The following is a 14,643-nucleotide window of genomic DNA, read 5'->3' on the forward strand; positions in this document are numbered from 1 at the left end:
CCTGTGTATTTGGATTCCTTTTGATTTTGCCTTCTGTCAGGGCCCTGAAGTCTGAGCACATGAGTTAGAGATCTGTATGTGAGGGCTGGTATTCTTTGTTTGGTCTACAGCTTCCTGGTGAAGGTGGGAGGAGAGCATGGGCTCTGGGCCATGGGAGGTGGAGAACCCTGCCTCCTCCACTTGCTCCAGTTCTATGAAAACCACAGAGAAGCAGTCTCCTCTGGGTGGGGTCTTCCTGTTTCAGGAGGAGTGCCTGTGTGATTCTGTTCCCTTTCCCCTCCCCATCAGACTGGGCCGGCTGGGTGATGTGGCATCCTTGTGGTTCACAGGCTTTCTGTCTCCTCACCCCTCTGCCCCTGTGTCTGTTGCCTTTCCCATCTGGGTCTATTGCTCCTGGAATGGTGTTTCTCAAACTGGGGTGTTTTATAGTCTTGGGATCCTGCAAGAGCTGTGTTAGAGTGTTTATATTTTATGCTTTCATTTCAATAATAATCTGGTGATTATTATGTGTATATTTGGGTCCTGCAGGTGCCCACCTTATAACAAAGGCATTTTCAGGGCTGCATCTGCTTTTGTGTTAAGGCATCTTCATGGGGGGGCCAGATAATGGCACAGAGCATCATCCTGATGGGGACCACCTGATGCATGGTTCACGTGGAGGAGACAGGTGGGAGGACCGGTCCTGAGGTGGGGCAGGGCAGAGTGACAATAATAACCTGCGGTTTTGCTGCCAGCACCGCTCTTTCTGCTGTGAGTGTGTTGACTCAGTGACTCTGCCAACAGCTCTATGAGGGAAGCCTGATGACTCTCCTCTCACAGCTGAGGCGATGGAGGCACTGAGAGGTCAAGGCCCTGCTCAAGACTGCAGCCGGTGAGTGTTGTGAGGGTGTGGCCCAGGCAGCTGGGCCCCAAAGCCTAATTTCTTACCCATTATGCTGCAAGACTCAAGTACATTTGCTCAAGGGTTAATTCAGCAACAACCAGTTTGCTGAAAAACAGTTTATAGAAAAATCCATTTTCTAAATGGGCAAATCACAGGATGAGCAGTTTGATGAACTTGACAAATTTATAAAATATTTATTTCTATCAATTATTGATATATTTACAATGATTTGAATCAGATGGATTACCAGAGCCCATGAGAACTTTGGGGAGCAAAGACCCCAGGGATCTGGCTTCAGATTGCCTCCCTGGCCTCAGACTCCCAGTCTCTCTGCCTGTCAGTCTCCTCGTCTCTCTGCCCTGCTATCTTCCCTCTCAGGCTGTCCTGTGAACTGACTTCTCTTTCTGTCTCCTGCAGGGAGCTGGGTAGAGAGACATGAAACATTGCTTTAGGTACTCTTAGGAAGAAATAATGAAACCTGCCAGGTAAAATAGCAGAAATCTTTGAAGGCTGTTAACCATTTCATCCAATATGAATTGCTTTAAGTTTAACATATAGTTTAAAAATAAAAAAGTTTCTTATAAATGGATACCTTGATAATTTCGATGACTTTATGAATCATTCACCAAATTGGCATCTGGCAAACTGGCCTTCTTCAGCCCCTGAGCACCTCTCCAATCGGCACATTATGTTCAAAAATTCCTGCTCTGGAGCTGTCAGGGACATGTCTGACTTGTATGCAGAAGTATGGTACTCTATCTTTCTGGCAGCAACTTATAAAAGTTCATTAGTGATAATGTAGTAAATATCCACTATGGGTGCAAATACCCAATGAACAACTTTCTTGTTCTATAATTCCAGTAATAAGTAGGTCAATATTTATTCAATAGAGATTTTAATAATGGTGCATTGCTATTTTTTTCAGGCCAATAAAACAATTTACAGGTATATCAATTGCTACCTGGTTGAATTTTGTTTAAGATGAAGTTGTCTATCTTGAATTAGTGAAGAAAAACTTTAACCAAATGTTGTACAACAAATGCACATGAAGTGGCATTCTTTGTGTTAAAGTTAAAAAGTAAATTAAACATATAACCTGATGTGAAGCTACAGTTTTTCCCTCCTGATCCTAGCATGAATGATTTAATTTCACCACCCATCTCATTACACTAAAGTTGTGCTTGTCTTTTCTCCCTCAGACTCCCGTAAGAGAAATACATTCCAAGACGGAGAAGGTACAGAAGACTCTGGGATCACCAGACTTCAGAGCATGTTCATGCCCTATGAAGTAGATACAATCCTTATCCATACTACAGAAAGGCTACAAAAATTACATAACCTGTCCAGGGTCACACAACCAGTGTGTGGTGAAGCCCCCACTGCACTGTAAGTTCCTTGAGGACAGGGTTCTACCTTAGTTTTCATTGAACTTTCCCCTTACCAGCACCTAGTGGGCACTCTGCCTGAATGTGAGGAGTGAGTGAGGAAATGAAAAGGAAGAGACTGTTCAGAAGAGAGCCCCATGTATGCAAGCAGAGGTCAAGAGGGCATTGGTGGAATGGGGCAGCTGAATTGATATTACATCTCCTTTTTTATTTTAAATTTTTATTGGAATATATTTGATTTACAGTGTTTATTAGTTTCAGGTGTATAGCAAAGTGGATTAGTTATACATATACATATATCCACTCTTTTTAAGATTATTTCCACATAGGCCATTACAGAGTGTTGAATAGAGCTCTCTGTGCTACACAATAGGTCCTTGTTAGTTACGTGTTTTATATATCATGGAGCTTCCCAGGCAGCTTAGTGGTAAAGAATCCACCTGCCAATGCAGGAGATGTGGGTTCAATCCCTGGGTTGGGAAGATCCCCTTGAAAAGGAAATGGCAACCACTCCAGTATTCTTGCCTGGAAAATCCCATGGACAGAGGAGCCTGGTAAGTTACAGTCCATGGGGTCACTAAAAGAGTTGGATATGACCTAGTGACAAAACAACAATTTAAAGTATAGTAGTGTGCATATGTTAATCCTGATCTCCCGACTAATCCCACCTTCTCTCCTCCTCAAATAGCAAGCGTCAGTTTGTCTTCTTCCTCTATTTCTATTTTGTTTTGAAAATTTCTATTTCTGTATCTCTATTTCTGTTTTGAAAATAAGTTCATTTGTACCATGCTTTTAGATTCCACATATAAGCACTATCATATGATGTCTTTCTCTGTCAGACAGAGACCTCCTTTTTAACATTAGTTGTTTCTAGTCTGTAGCCCTCAGGAAAGTAGGGGACTTGGTATTTTATGATGCCATGGCTTAAAGCTCCTGTAGGGCCTCCCATCCCCTGACCTACCCTGTTTATTTCCTCTGTGTAATCAAGGTGATTCTCTACGCTGATGGGGGAAGGGTGGTGATGGGTTGTGCTGACCGCAGGTTCTCACACTGCTCAGAGGAGGGTTGAACTGTTTATGTACTCAGAGGTGGTAACCAGCTTTTGAAAGGGCAAGTCTGGAATGCAGCAAAAAATGGGCATCTATCAGCTTGAACAAGTGATTAAGTACCATCCATCCAGGGTGAGGGCCAGAGTCTGGAGGGCACGAGCTTTCCAGGACTGGGGGCAAGGTACCCTGAGTTCCTTAGTCCTTATTCCTCAGATCCTTCTCCTCTCCTGCTTGGCTCTGTTGTCTAATTCAGCCTACTAGGCTCAGTGATGTTGCGAAATGGGTGTCTGCCTGCCAGTCCTACATTGATACCCTGGGTGATCCATTAACCTCCATATATTGCTCCAATTTCTGGACTTGCAGGTTTGAAGACTATAGTCTATAATGAGGCTGTTCACATTCACTGAGGTGGTGACCTTTTGGTTACATCACAGAAACTATTTAAAAATATTTCTCAGTTCCCCTATTTTCCCTGAGACTTCCCAGCCTTGCCTTACCCTAGTCTTTGCTGGCTCACTTTCATCACCTTTCTAGCAGATCACACTCACACCTCCGTGGACAGATGACCTCCTGGCATAAGGTTGCTTTCTTCTCACCTGCAGGGTTATACTGTCCACACAGGTGAGGTGGCTGTCCCTCAGGCTTAGATTCTTGGAGCTGGGGGCTGGCCCCAGTGTTCTCTGCTCCAGCTCCCTGGGGAGACCCTGGCTCAGCCAGGTCACTGTCAGGCTTCTTGTGTTCCCTGGAGTCTCACATCCTAGACTGACATTGCACCAGCCTACTGTGTTAGTAGATGAATGAATCTGGATCTGGGGATGGGCTCTTGGGTGAGAGGGGACAAAAGAGAAACTGGGTTTCAGGGTTGGAGGCACATCCAAGTATTAAGTTACATACTGCCACTTTCACCCATGTGATGCAGCTATGGGAGTTTTCTAACTACAGACCTGGGGAAGAAATCTACTCCCCCTGGCCTAATTACTGGTTCTGACTCCCAGCCCTGGGGTAAATGGTTGACTTCTTTCTGTGCTTAGTGAAGCCTAGATAATTAAATAATCATGATTTATATAAAATTTTATAATTTTACATATACATGAAAATTATATATGACAATTACATAATGTATATAATATGATGTATATAATAACCATGACATGGGATGGGTTGAGATTATAGTGGAAAAATATGTTTAAGTTCTTGTTTTGTACAAAGGGAAAGCATAATACTGATTATCTTTAACTGTTGAAGTAAAAATTGAACTTTAGTAACCAGTAGGATAAAAATACAAGGTGGTATAATTTATAAACTACTAAAGAAGTCTGTGTCAAAGATAGATTCAATGCAATCCTTATCAAGCTACCAATGGTATTTTTCACAGAACTAGAACAAATAATTTCACAATTTGTGTGGAAACACATAACCTTGAAGGGCCAAAACAATCTTGAGAAAGAAGAATGGAACTGGAGGAATCAACCTGCCTGACTTCAGACTCTACTACAAAGCCACAGTCATCAAGACAGTGTGGTACTGGCACAAAGACAGAAATATAGATCAATGGAGCAAAATAGAAAACCCAGAGATAAATCCATGCACCTATGGACACCTTATCTTGGACAAAAGTGACAAAAATATACAGTGGAGAAAAGACAATCTTTTTACAAGTAGTGCTGGGAAAATGGGTCAATCACATGTAAAAGAATGAAACTAGAACGCTTTCTAACACCATACACAAAGTAAACTCAAATGGATTAAAGATCTAAAAGTAAGACCAGAAATTATAAAACTCTTAGAGAAGAACATAGGCAGAACACTAGCTGACATAAATCACAGCAAGATCTTCTATGACCCACTTCCCAGAGTAATGGAAATAAAAACAAAAATAAACAAATGGGACCTAATTAAGCTTAACATCTTTTGCACAACGAAGGAAACTAAGTGAGGTGAAGAGGCAGCCTTCAGAATGGGAGAAAATAATAGCAAATGAAACAACTGACAAGGGATTAATCTCCAAAATATATAAGCAGCTCATGCAGCTCAATACGAGAAAAATGAACAATCCCATCAAAAACTGGGCCAAAGAACTAAACAGACATTTCTCCAAATAAGACATACAGATAGCTAATAAACACATGAAAAGATGCTCAATCACTCATTATTAGAGAAATGCAAAACAAAACCACAATGAGCTATCATCTCATGCTGGTCAGAATCAGTTCCGTTCCGTTCAGTCACACAGTTTTTTGTCTGACTTTTTGTGACCCCATGAGCCGCAGTACACCAGGATTCCCTGTCCTTCAGTATCTCCTGATGTTTGCCCAAATTCATGTACATTGAGTTGGTGATGCTATCCAGCCATCTCATTCTCCCACCCCTTTCTCCTTTTGACTTCAATCTTTCCTAGCATCAGGGTCTTTTCCAATGAGTCAGCTCTTTGCAGCAGGTGGCTTTGGAGCTTCAGATTCAGCATCAGTCTTTCCAATGAATATTCAGGGTTGATTTCCTTTAGGGTTGACTGGTTTGATCTCCTTGCAGCCCAAGGGACTCTCAAGAGTCTTCTCTGGCACCACAATTTGGAAGCACCAATTCTTCATCACTCAGCCTTCTTTATGGTTCAACTCACATCTCTACCTGACTCCTGGAAAAATCATAGCTTTGACTCTATGGACTATTGTTGGCAAAGTGATGTCTCTCCTTTTTAATATGTTGTTTAGGTTTGTCATAGCTTTCCCTCAAAGGAGCAAGTATCTTTTAATGTCATGACTGTAGTCACCATCCACTGTGATTTTGGAGCCCAAGATAATAAAATCTGTCACTGTTTCCACTTTTTCTCCTTCTTTTACCATGAAGTGGTAGAACTGGATGCCGTGATGTTAGTTTTTGAATGTTGAATTTCAATCCAGTTTTTCATTTCCTTTCACTCTCATCAATAGACTCTTTAGTTCCTTTTCACTTTCTGCCACTAGAGAGGTGCAATCTGCTTACCTGAGGTTGTTGATATTTCTCCCAGCAATCTTAATTTCAGCTTGTGATTCCTCTAGTAGGTACCTACATGTAAAAAAGGGAATACATTTGAATGGATTACATCCCCCTATTAAAAGGCCAAGATTCTAGATTAGGTAAAGTCAGCTCTATGCTATTTACATGATCTAATGACACAGAAAGGTTAAAAGAAAGAGAAAGGGGAAAAGATAGACTGGAAAATTATCTGTTATACCCCTTATCCTTGATTTGGATACCCATCTCAGAAAAATACAATTCTCCTAGTTAGCTTCTTTTTCTCCTTTGCCTTCAGCTTCTCCTCTTTTCTCAGATATTTGTGAGGCCTCCTCAGACAACCATTTTGCTTTTTGGCATTTATTTTTCTTGGAGATGGTCTAGATCACTGTCTCCTGTACAATGTCATGAACCTCTATCCATAGTTCTTTAGGCACTCTATCAGATCTAATCTCTTATACCTATTTGCCACTTCCACTGTATAATCATAAGGGATTTGATTTAGGTCATACCTGAATGACCTAGTGGCTTCCCCTACTTTCTTCAATTTAAGTTTGAATCTGGCAATAAGGAGTTCATGATCTGAGCCACAGTCAGCTCCCGGTCTTGTTTTTGTTGACTGTGCAGAGCTTCTCCATCTTTGGCTGCAAAGAATACAATCAATCTGATTTCGGTATTGACCAGCTGGGGATATCCATGTGTAGAGTCTTCTCTTGTGTTTTTGGAAGAGGGTGTTTGCTATGACCAGTGTGTTCTCTTGACAAAATTCTGTTAGCCTTTGACCCACTTCATTTTGTACTCCAAGGTCAAATTTGCCTGTTATTCCAGGTGTTTCTTGACTTTCTACTTTTGCATTTCAGTCCCCTTAAAGAAATTGACATCTTTTTTGGGTGTTAATTCTAGAAGGTCTTGTAGGTCTTCACAGAACCGTTCAACTTCAGCTTCTTCAGCATTACTGGTTGGAGCATAGACTCAGATTACTGTGATATTGAATGGCTTGCCTTGGAAATGAACAGAAATCATTCTGCCATTTTTGAGATTTCATCGAAGTACTGCATTATGGACTCTTTTGTTGACTATAATGGCTACTCCATTTCTACTAAGGAATTCTTGCCCACAGTAGTAGATATAATGGTCATCTGAGTTAAATTCACCCATTCCAGTCCATTTTAGTTCGCTGATTCCTAAAGTGTCGATGTTCACTCTTGCCATCTCCTGTTTGACCACTTCCAATTTGCCTTGATTCATGGACCTAACATTTCAGGTTCCTATGCAATATTGTTATTCACAGCATCAGACTTTACTTCCATCACCAGTCACATCCACAACTGGATGTGTTTTTTGCTTTGGCTTTCTCTCTTCATTTATTCTGGAGTCATTTCTACACTGTTCTCCTGTAGCATATTGAAAAAGATATACCCATTTGAATGCACAGTTCTGAAGAATAGCAAGCAGAGACAAGAAAGCCTTCTTCAGTGATCAGTTCAAAGAAATAGAGGAATATAACAGAATGGAAAAGACTAGAGATCTCTTCAAGAAAATTAGAGATACCAAGGGAACATTTCATGCAGAGATGGGCACAATAAAGGACAGAAATGGTATGGACCTAACAGAAGCAGAAGATATTAAGAAGAGGTTGCAAGAATACACAGAAGAACTATACAAAAAAAAAAAAATCTTCATGACCCAGATAACCATGATGGTGTGATCACTCATCTAGAACCAGACATCCTGGAGTGTGAAGTCAAGTGGGCCTTAGGAAGCATCACTATTAACAAAGCTAGTGGAGGTGATGGAATTCCAGTTGAGCTATTTCAAATCCTAAAAGATGATGCTGTGAAAGTGCTGCCCTCAAATGCCAGCAAATTTGGAAAACTCGGCAGTGGCCACAGGACTGGAGAAGTTCAGTTTTCAGTCCACCCCAAAAGAAAGGCGATCCCAAAGAATGCTCAAACTACTGCACAATTGCACTCATCTCACATGCTAGCAAAGTAAAGCTCAAAATCCTCCAAGCTAGGCTTCAACAGTATGTGAACCATGAACTTCCAGATGTTCAAGCTGGTTTTAGAAAAGGCAGAAGAATCAGAGATCAAATTGCCAACATCTGTTGGATCATTGAAAAAGCAGGAGAGTTTCAGACAAACATCTATCTCTGCTTTATTGACTAGACCAAAGCCTTTGACTGTGTGGATCATAGTCACAAACTGTGGAAAATTCTGAAAGAGATGGGAATACCAGACCACCTGACCTGCCTTCTGGGAAATCTGTATGCAGGTCAAGAAGCAACAGTTAGAACTGGACAAGGAACAACAGACTGTTCCAAATCAGGAAAGGAGTACATCAAGGCTGTGTATTGTCACCCTGCCTTTTAAACTTATATGCAGAGTACGTTATGTGTAAATGCTGAGCTGGAATCAACCTGGACTCAAGACTGCTGGGAGAAATATTAATAACCTCAGATATGCAGATGACACCACCCTTATGGCAGAAAGTAAAGAAGAACTAAAGAGCCCCTTGATGAAAATGAAAGAGGAGAGTGAAAAAGTTAGCTTAAAACTCAACAGTCAGAAAGTTAAGATCATGGCATCTGGTCCCAACACTTCATGGCAAGTAGATGGGGAAACAATGGAAAGAGTGATTTTGGGGGTTCCAAAATCACTGCAAATGGTGACTGCAGCCATGAAATTAAAAGACGCTTGCTCCTTGGAAGAAAAGCTATGACTAACCTAGAGAGCATATGATAAAGCAGAGACATTACTTTGTCAGCAAAGGTCCATCTAGTCAAAGCTATGGTTTCTCCAGTAGTTATGAATGGATGTGAGAGTTGGACTATAAAGAAAGCTGAGCCTCGAAGAATTGGTGCTTTTGAACTGTGGTGCTGGAGAAGGCTCTTGAGAGTCTCTTGGGCTGCAAGCAGATCCAATCAGTCAATTCTAAAGCAAACCAGTCCTGAATATTCTTTGGAAGGACTGATGCTGAAAGCTGAAGCTCCAATACATTGGCCACTTGATGCAGAGAACTGACTCATTGGAAAAGATCCTGATGCTGGGAAAGATTGAAGGCAGGAGGAGAAGGGACTGACAGAGGATGAGATAGTTGGATGGCATCACCGACTTGAGGGGCATGAGTTTGAGTAAGCTCTGGGAGTTGGTGATGGACAGGGAAGAGTGGTGTGCTGCAGTCCATGGGGTTGCAAAGAGTCAGACACAATTGAGTGACTGAATTGAGCTGAAGTTAGCCTCTTAGTGATTGGCAAAATTAAAATTTGAATGAACAGCTAAATAAAGACCTTTTCTGCCTCTGGAGGGTTCTAAGGTCATTCGTCTACACACAGGTACATGAGACAAAAAGAAGCAATGTAACACTATTTTACTAATTCATATTGGGAAGGGGTTAGGGTTAGGGCCTTGAGGTGGACTTTGAACTGTTTTTTGAGAGAGGTTTTTGCACCTTGAGTTCTCACTCACTTGAAGGGCAAGCTTTAGTTAAAAGCCCCAGTCACTTGTAACAGAGACTCTGCACAAGTCATTTGCAACAGACTGAAAGCAGGGTTTCCGCTAAATTTTTGAAATGAACATAAAACCCTTGAAGCTAAAGCTATTGGATAAATATAAAAATCAATAGTCAATAGACCTTAATGAGTGCAGTGAATGAACCTAGTCTTACATGACATTTTGTTTATAAACGAGAAAGTGTAGGAATGATACATGTTGTCTAAAATAATTAAATCACCTTCACAGTGTAATACATTTCACCATATCAAAAGTACAGTACATTTTTTCCCTTTACTGTCTTGATATAAAAATCTCAACGGTGGGCTTATAAAAATCATAGGTTTAAATTTTGTTTTAGAGGTAATGTTCCAATTTCTCTTCAGACACAACTTTCAGGTTTGTAGAACAATTGAATTTATGCCAGTAGTTTGGAGCGTCTATGTCTGTAATAGAAAGATAACACTGTTTTTGCTTGAGCCTGGCATCTGTATTTGCATCAACAAATGTTGATGATTCAACTTAAAAAATATATATACTAGAAAAATGTCAGCAAAATGATTGCAGTAGTGGCAATAGTGAAAACAGGCCAATAAGATGTAGGAATCTTGTACCTTTGTTTTATTTGTTTTCTAAGTCTTATATTTTTTTCCCCTCTGTCAGTTACTTCAATATAGGTTTCTTTCATGTTTGGCTAATTTTTCTCTAGTGTACCACTTTGATTTCATTTAACTGCCTTTTTTGTATAGTTTCAGTTATTCTCCAAGTGCTTGCTACAGGGAAAAAGTGAACATTTTAAATATTAACATCCTTAATTTAAAAAATACAGCTTGCTAGATTGATACCATTTTAGCTTCAATAGCCTGCTTTAACTCTGTTCTTGTCCAGTTTCATCAGCTACTTTATTTTGTTACTGTCATGAATTACAGCTTTATACACTGTGTGTTCATTAACATAGGTATAGTTATTGTTTAAGTGTTTTTCTTTTATATTGCATAGGAAGCAAAAAGAGGAACTACCTATCAAAAATACAATACCTCTATCTTCTATATTTAACAATGCTACTTTTACTGGTGATCTTTATTTCCTCCTATGGCTTCTAGCGTCCTATTGTTTCAGCCTGATTCTAGTGCCCTTTCGTTTCAGCCTGAAGGACTATCTGAAGGCAGATCTATTAGCATTGAATTCTCTTAGCTTTTGTTTTTCTGGGAATTTCTTAATTTCTGCTTCATTTTTGGGTAGTTTTTTAAATAACAGAATTCTCATTTGACTATTTTTTTTACTTTCAGAACTTTAACTATATGATCCCACTATCTTTTGCCCTACATGTTTTTTTTTATGGCAAATAAGCTGTTCATCTTATTGAGCAGCCTTGTATATGTATGTGACAAGTCAGTTCTTGCTGCTTTCAAGATTTCAGTTATTTCATAACATCACATAAAGAACTGCCTTAATATTTTGTATGGTTACATAGAATTCTACCATATATCAATAACATATTGATCCTCCTTTGTCTCCAAATAATGAACATTTAAGTACTTTTCATATTTTTTTGGTATTTTTCTATGAGTTTCAATATCTGTCCTAATTTCTGATTTTTAAAAATGTACAGCTAGTTTTACTACAAAAAAACTTTTTATTTTTATGTTGTTGACTATATAAACCTTTTTTGGTTTCAGAGGTTTTTGATTATTTGTGTTTTTGTCATACTTAAGTTTTTCATACTCTTGGATATTAAAAAAATCATTCCAATATCTCTTTTTTTTTTACATTAAATTTTCTTCTGTGGTGTATTTTTTATTGTGGAAAAATAAATGTAACATAAAATTTATCATCTTAAGCAATTTAGGTGTAAAGTTCAGTGTCATTAAGTATACTCATAGTGTTGTGCAGTCATTAGCATTATCCATTTCCAGACACATTCAAGTCTTTGTGAAATTGATTTTTGTATGAAGCATGTTGTGTGACTTCAGTATTTTTTCCTAATGGCTAGCCAATTGTCTCAAAACATTTTTGTGTCTTATCCTGAATTTTTATGCCTATTTAGGTGCTGATACCATGCTGCTTTAATAATGATAGTTCCAAGGTATGTTTTAATTTCTTTGGAGTAGTCTCTTTTTTGTGCTTATTTTTTAGAATGTCTTTGAATGTTCTTGCTTCTTATATTTTCATATAAAAAACCCTGCTTGTCTGGATTTAAACAAAAATCCTGTTGGTGTTTTTTAAAAATTAAGATCATATTAAATTTATAGATTAATTCAAGAGAACTGATTATTTATATTTTAATTTTCCTGTTGAAGAACATGCTTTTTTCCCCCTTTGTTCAGGAATTATTTTGTAATCTTCACTGGAACATAAAGAAGGCTGAGGGCCAAAAAAACCTGATGCTTTTGAATTGTGGAGAAGACTCTTGAGAGTCCTTTGGACTGCAAGGAGATCAAACCAATCAATCCAAAAGGAAATCAACCTTGAATTTTCATTGGAAGGACTGATACTGAAGTTGATACTGATAATGATACTTTGGCCATCTAATGTGAAGAGCTGATCCAATGGAAAAGACTGATGCTGGGAAAGACTGAAGGCAAAAGGAGAAAGGAGCTGCAGGGAATGAGATGGTTAGATAGTATCACCGACTCAGTGGACATGAACGTGAGCAAACTCTGGGAGATAGTGAAGGACAGGGAAGCCTGGCATGCTGCAGTCCATGGGGTTGCAAAGTCAGCCATTACTGAGTGACTGAACAACATCATTTGAATTTTATATTTTTTGTCATAAATCTTTTCCATATTTTTCTGTTACATTTTTACACAGGCAGTTTATTTATGTGGTGCCAAAACACCCCATTCTGTTTATTAGTATCATGGGCGAGGGCAGTGGAGGATGAGATGATTAGATAGCATCACCGATTCAATGGACTTGAATTTGAATGAACTCTGGGAGATAGTGAAGGACAGGGAAGCTTGGTATGTTGCAGTCCATGGGATCTCAAAGAATTGAACATGACCTAGCAACTGAACAATAACAACATTAATAACAAATCTATTTATTTTGCTACATTAATTTTGCATCCAACTCTTTTCCTGAGTTATTAATATCACATGCAATAATTTTCATATGGGTTCTTTTGGAGTTTTCAAGTAAAAAAGTTAATCTATAAATAACAAACTCCATCTTTAAAAATTTTATACTTCATTTCTTTCCCTGGCCTAATTGTGTTAACTATGTTAACTAGTATGTCTAACACTGTAAAATTATAGTGATAGAATGGTAGAATTATCTGTTCTCTAAACTTTGGTTATAATTAACCTGTGAAATTGCCTAGGTCAGCTATTTTCTTAGGAGTACTATTTGGTGGTAAAAATTCTAAAAATAAGGTGATTTATTTGTCCATATTTTCTTTCTATTTTGGAGTTTGTTGTTGTTTAGTCACTAAGTTGTGTCCAACTCCTTGCAACACAATGGACTGTGGCCCACTTGGCTTCTCTGTCCATGGGCTTTCCCAGGCAAGAATACTGGATTGGGTTGCCATTTCCTTCTCCAGGGGATCTTTCTAATGCAGGGGTTGAACTTGCATCTCCTGCATTGGCAGCTGGGTTCTTTACTGCTGAGTATCAGGGAAGCCCTCTTGTGGAGTTACTATTGGCAAATTATTTCTCCCCAGAAAATTATTCTTTTTATCGAGATTTTCAATAAATTTGTATGCTATTAGGCAAAATATTTTGTTTAACTTCCTTTGTATGTGATTATTTTCTGATTTTTTATTTCTTTCTTTGGTTATTTAGGCTTTAAAATGAAAGTTTTTGAAAGATTGGAGACATTAAGTCATACTTGTCAGTGGCAATGATTCAGGGGCTTGATCTCTTTCAGATAGGATATTTCAGAGAAGACCTTTTATTTAACCCAAAGCAATGTGTGGTTTTTTGAACAGGGAACCTACATCTGTATGTCTGTGTGGTCTGTGAGCTTCTTGAAGCCTGCTCTTCCTCTCTCTCTCATATAAAGAAACTTATTAAGCTATTTCTCATAAGCTACAGAAACAATTCTTTACCATGACAGGGAGATGGAGTTCTAATTTATAGCCAAATGAGAAAACATTTGATGCTGGAATCTGTGTAAGATCCAGGTTGTTTCCATTTTTTTTTCTCACTGCACTTCTGGAACCCACAAAAGATACAGGAAGAGGGTCAAATCTGGGAATGACTGAAAGTCTGGGTAATAGGTAAGGTCATTTCCGCCTCTCACGTATACCAACACATCCTGTGTACCCTGCTTTGAAGACACATGCAAATATGTGTCCATAACATTTTTTCCTTGTAAACTTTTAAGGAACTAAGAGTAAATATAATGATTTAATGCAGTATGCTTTAATGTTTTCAAACTTGTTCTTTTATAAAAGACAGTTTCATCTCCTTCTCTGAAGGACTTCTGGCTATCACTGGTTGTTGGGTCACCAATAGCACACAGAGAGCTGCTGAAATCAGAGATGGTTTCCTGGGCAACCTTTGCCCTGTCACCTACAAAGCTCTCAGAGAATGATGACAAATGATATAATAGCAGTACTGTGGAAGCGCTCTGGTAGCACAGAGGAGAGCCAGCTTAAATGTAAACAACAACTCAAGAAAAACAAACAAACAAACAAAGCCATGCAGGTTTCCTGGGACTACTCACTGATCCTTTGAACTACATGACACTGACCAGAAAATGATAGCATTTGTTGAGCAGAAAAAGGAACAGGAGTACAGGTAGGAAAAATACTCAGGGAGCAGCTGTTCCCTATTGAGATGATTTTCATAGAAAAAAAAATAATGGGGTGGAAAGGGAAGGCCAAAATTTGTGAGAGAAAC

The 14,643-nt window shown here is 38.9% G+C and overlaps 2 long non-coding RNA genes across 3 annotated transcripts in view; both read left to right on the top strand.

Moving 5' to 3' along the window:
- LOC110142058 (uncharacterized) overlaps positions 1-14,643 on the top strand; it is a 163,148-nt gene that overhangs the window by 33,207 nt on the left and 115,298 nt on the right. The gene's annotated exons all lie outside the window — the stretch shown is intronic.
- LOC139035152 (uncharacterized) lies at positions 765-13,816 on the top strand. The gene is made up of 4 exons (XR_011487709.1): positions 765-871; positions 2,083-2,269; positions 11,847-11,885; positions 12,127-13,816. It is a non-coding gene; the product is annotated as an uncharacterized lncRNA (long non-coding RNA).

This window comes from Odocoileus virginianus, chromosome 5, assembly GCF_023699985.2.
Source record: "Odocoileus virginianus isolate 20LAN1187 ecotype Illinois chromosome 5, Ovbor_1.2, whole genome shotgun sequence".
Lineage (NCBI taxonomy): Eukaryota > Metazoa > Chordata > Mammalia > Artiodactyla > Cervidae > Odocoileus > Odocoileus virginianus.